Here is a 5,001-nt window from a genome sequence, read left to right on the forward strand (position 1 = left end):
CCACCTGATTAAGTTTATGATAATCTACTGTCATTCTCCAAGATCCATCTGTTTTTTGCATAGGCCAAATAGGTGAATTAAATGGGGATGTGATGGAAATCACCACCCCTGCATCCTTCAAGTCCTTGATGGTGGCAGTAACCTCTGTAACCTCTCCAGGGATATGGTACTGCTTTTGATTTACTATTTCTGTAGGTAGAGGCAGTTCTAATGGCTTCCACTTGGCTTTTCCTACCATGATAGTTCTTACTCCACATGTCAGGGACCTAATGTGGGAATTCTGCCAATTGCTGAGTATATCTATTCCTATTATGCATTCTGGTACTGGGGAAATCACTACAGCATGTGTTCAGGGACCCACTGGACCCACTGTGAGACACACCTTAGCTAAGACTCTATCAATAACTTGACCTCCATATGTCCCCACTCTGAGTGGTGGGCCACAATGATGCTTTGGGTCTCCTGGAATTAGTGTCAATTCAGAGCCAGTGTCAGTATTCCCCGAAAAGTCTGATTATTTCCTTTTCCCCAATTAATAGTCACTCTCGTAAAATGCCTCAGATCCCTGTGGGGAAGGCTAGGAGAAAGACAGACATTATAGATTTTTGGCAATGTAGTGGGGTCCTTCCTCAAAGGGACCTGGCCTCCTGTTCATTCAAGAGGTTGTGGGTCTGTAAACCGACTCAAGTCTGGGAATTGATTGAGAGGTCGTGAGCCTGTATTCTGGCAATTCAATCTAGGTTGCTGTTCACGTGACCTAGAATTCTTCTGTCTATGCAGATCAAGTAAATATTCAGTAGGCTTGCCATGTATTTCACTACCAGGAACACCATGAGCAAGTAGCCAATTCCATAATTTCACATGAGTCAGACTATTCTGATTAGTGTTCTGACTCTGCTGTCCATTATGGTAACCATGCCCACCTTGCCTTTGTTGATTAACTGCTGCCACTTGGCCCCTACTACCATGGGATTCAATCAGCCCCATCATAGTTAAGCTTATCTTAGTTCAATTAGGGAAGTTCCCACTGCCAAATCAGGTTTACATAAAATAGCAATCACGGCAGTCTTCAAGGATGCTGGAGCTCCCTTCACAAATTTATTCCTCACCGTACTGGTGAAAGGTATGTCTTCTGGATTCTTCATTTCTAGCTCTAGGGGTCTTATCTGATAAATCCATTCTAACAGGCCAGTTTCCTTAAGCCTCTGGATACATTATACCAAGGCAGGCCTGGTACTTTAACTTGACTTAAGGTAGGCCACTGCATAATCCATGTTTCAGTAAGCCAAGCAAATAAACTATTAGATCCTTTCCTAACCTCTCGAGCTGAAACAGTGAATGAAGAATTTGTACTTAGTGGGCCTAAATCAATAAACTCAGACAAATCTAATTTTACATTCCTTGCACCATTATCCCACACCCTCAGTAGCCATTCCCATACATATTCTCCAGGTTTCTATATGTACATGTTAGCAAAATCAAGTAGGTTTTTGGGTGTAGCATACCACATCCTCAGTCACACTTTCTATTTCACCTTTTGGGGTTCACTTGGACTTAACTTTAGTTATAGGTTTAGTAGCAACAATGGGTGGTTGAGGCAGTTCCTCATTCAGGAATGTCTTCCATAGTCTCTGCCTCAGGCAATGACCAATCAGGACCAGTTTGTCTAATCCCATCAAAGTGAGTTGGAGGGGATAATGATTTTACACTAATCCCTTCAGCTGGGAGGGATTCAACAGAATTTACAGGCTCCATATCCTGATCTTCCTGACTATCTGTCCATATGTCCCCATTCCAGGTTTCAGGATCCCATTTTTTCCCCAATCAATGCCCTCACTTTAACATCAGACACCATTCTGGGTTGGCAATTTAACTGGCAGTGTAATTCAGCCACCTTTACAATAAGACTCTGGGTTTGGTTTTCAGCAATATCAGCTCTGTTACTAGAAGATATTAGACATTCTTTCAGAGCACAACTGGAAGCACCAAGGTCCTTTATGTAGCATTTAAGCCAAGACTCAGCAGCTCTGAGCTCATCTTGCCCTTTCACCACTTTGTGTAGTTTAAGTAGGACCAACCAACAAGCTTCCCTATACTCCTCATGGCTGACAAAATTTTAAAAAATATCAAATATGCAGTCACCCAGAGTGTCACTTCTCACAAGTACTTGATCTATTGGTGGTGCTATTTTGCATATTAATGTTGCCACCTCACGCCACAGATTAGCAGGGCTCTCTTTTCTAACAGAAGCAGGGTCACTAGTGTCTTTAAGATTAACCAAACTGGAGAACCAATTTAGGAAGCCCATCCTCATGATTTTGTCTCTCTAGAACCACCCCATTCTCGGTACCAAATGTGTTAGACTGGGTTCTCTAGAGAAGCAAAACCAGTAAAGATTATACACACACACACACACGTATATATATACACATGTATATATATAAAAATTTATCATAGGAAAATGGCTGTCACACTTATAGAAGCTGGCAAGTCCAAAGTTCTTGGATCAAACGTCAAGCTGGAGGCTTTTCCTGACTCTTGCAGCTGCAGGGGCCGAGGAGCTCAAGTTTGGCAGGCAATGTATTGGCTGTTGACTCCAATGAATGATGAATCCAAGATTTCCAGGCTGAATGGTGGATTGTTCGCTCATGGACAGTTGTAGGCAGCACAACAGAATCCTGATACACAGAGAAATGTCTCTTCTCCCAGGATGTCCACAGATATACTGGAAGCAGGCCACACCCCTAGTGAAACTCCCTGTCAACAGATTGGCTGCTCAAAACATAATCATCTGATCCCATCATGGGAATAACCACATCACAACAGCTTAAACCACACAGAATTGTGGTCCAGCCAAGTTGACACACACAGCTCCAACTATCACACTATGTAATTTAAAATCAGGAAAGGTGTACGTTGCATCCTTACACTGTACTTATTCAATCAGTATGCTGAGAAAATAATCTGAAAAGGTTTGTTGTTACTGTTGTTAGGTGCCTTTGAGTCATGTGTGACTCACAGCCACCCTATGCACAGCAGAACGAAACACCACCCAGTCCTGCACCAGCTCTGTAATCCTTCCTATACTTGAGCCCATCAGCATAGCCACTGTGTCATTCCATGTTACTGAGGGCCGTCTCTTCCTTTGTAGACCCTCCAACTTAACATGCATAACATCCTTCTCCATGGAATGGTTCCTTGTGATAACACGACCAAAGTGGGTGAGATGAAGATCCCTGAGATCCCTGCCCTCTGTAAAGCTAGACTATATGAAATAAAGAAGAACATGTCATCAAGATTGGAAGAAGACTCACTAACAACATGCAATATGCAGCTGACACAATCTTGTTTGCTGACAATGAAGAAGACTTGAAGCGCTTACTGATAAAGATCAAAGACTTTAGCCTTCAGTATGGATTACATCTCAGCATACGGAAAACAAAAATCCTCACAACTGGATCAAAAAGCAAAATCAGAATAAATGGAGAAAAGATGGAATTTGTCAGGGATTTTGTTTCACTTGGATCCACAATCAATGCCATGGAATCAGCAGTCAAGAAATGAGATGAGAAGGAAATGACATTGTACAGATAACATGGATGTTTAAACACTCTTCCAAATGAGACTATAGGGAACTAGGTTAAGCAAATATAAATAATGATACCGGAGTTATGAGCAACTATGGAGTAAACAAAGTATTACAGTTAGTGAATGTGAAGAAAGAGAGCAGATTAAACAACTGGGAAAAATGAATAAACCCATGTAGCCAGTAGAGATGGAGAAGGAGATGGAGAGAAGTTATTAGAAATACAAAAGAGGTTGAGGAGGAGGAAAGGAAGGAAAAAAAAAAAAAAAATCACAGGATTCACAGGCGTTGGGGACTCAGAATCCATACCAGGAGTTTTTCAAGGTGAGCTGGGGCTATGACTGAGTGTGATAATCTTACTGGGCAACAGATCAAGGCCCTGCCCCTCACCTTGGGGTGCTGCAGAGTCCTGAAGGGAGTGGGGAAAAAGGAGAAACTCCCTCCAAGTAGACAGAGATCTGGAATGGGTGCACAGTGGTGAGCTCAGGTCCAACTCTTAGAGAATACTTTTTGGCACAAAGTGGACATAGCTACTGGGATTTTGTGGGTTCTTGATCCAAGCAGAAAGTGGTGGCCCTCTATACTTTGGGGCATCTGTCGCTTTTGAACTGTGGGTCTTTGACTGACAGCAGGGTGTCATCATCAGTAGATACCAAAGAAGAACCTAGGCTATCCTGCCTGTGCCTGCACTACTGACTAAATTATCTTGCCCCAAACACAGAAAACTCCTTCTACCTTACTATCTGGGGGTTCACTTATGGTACATTTCTCTTTTTCTTTATTCCTTTTCTCCTCTGCACTGTCCAATTGGAGGAACACATTAAACCTCCACTGGGCAACTGGAGCTATTATACTGGACATGTCATCCAATAGACAGGCAACACCAATAGCTCCTTCACCACAGGATCAACGACAGAAGGTGGACAACATCTGTTCATCCCAATTCCAAATCCTCTTCACAACAAACAGAGACCTGCACTCACGTCCCCACCAGTGGTTTCACCAACACAGAGAGAGCAGTGGAGCAACCCTGCACAGCCGAGTTCATAACAAAGAAGTTCACCAACTCCATATTTTCAGATATACCAAAAACCAAACCAAACTGTTTCATAAGGGGAGAAAATATATCCAAACTCACTGCCATGGAGTCAGATCTGACTCATAGTGACCCCTCCTTGGGTTTCTAAGGCAGTATCACGGAACTAGATCACACAATCTTCCTTTCAAGGAGTGGCTGGTGGGTTTCAACAGCCAGCCTTCTGATTAGCAGTCAAATGCCTTAGGAACTATGTAGTAAAACATAAAATCAATGTGAAACAAATCAATACATAACTCACAATTAAACACAACAATGTCAAAATGTCTAGGAAACAACAGATAAGCTCAAATTAAAAAAAAAAAAAAAAAAAAAAAAA

The 5,001-nt window shown here is 42.3% G+C and overlaps 1 protein-coding gene across 1 annotated transcript in view; it reads right to left on the reverse strand.

Annotated features, from left to right (window-relative positions):
* MCPH1 (microcephalin 1) overlaps positions 1-5,001 on the reverse strand; it is a 505,419-nt gene that overhangs the window by 278,084 nt on the left and 222,334 nt on the right. The window lies entirely within an intron of this gene.

Source organism: Orycteropus afer, unplaced genomic scaffold (assembly GCF_000298275.1).
Source record: "Orycteropus afer afer isolate SDZICR_OR568_19922 unplaced genomic scaffold, OryAfe1.0 scaffold00200, whole genome shotgun sequence".
NCBI classification, from domain to species: Eukaryota; Metazoa; Chordata; class Mammalia; order Tubulidentata; family Orycteropodidae; genus Orycteropus; species Orycteropus afer.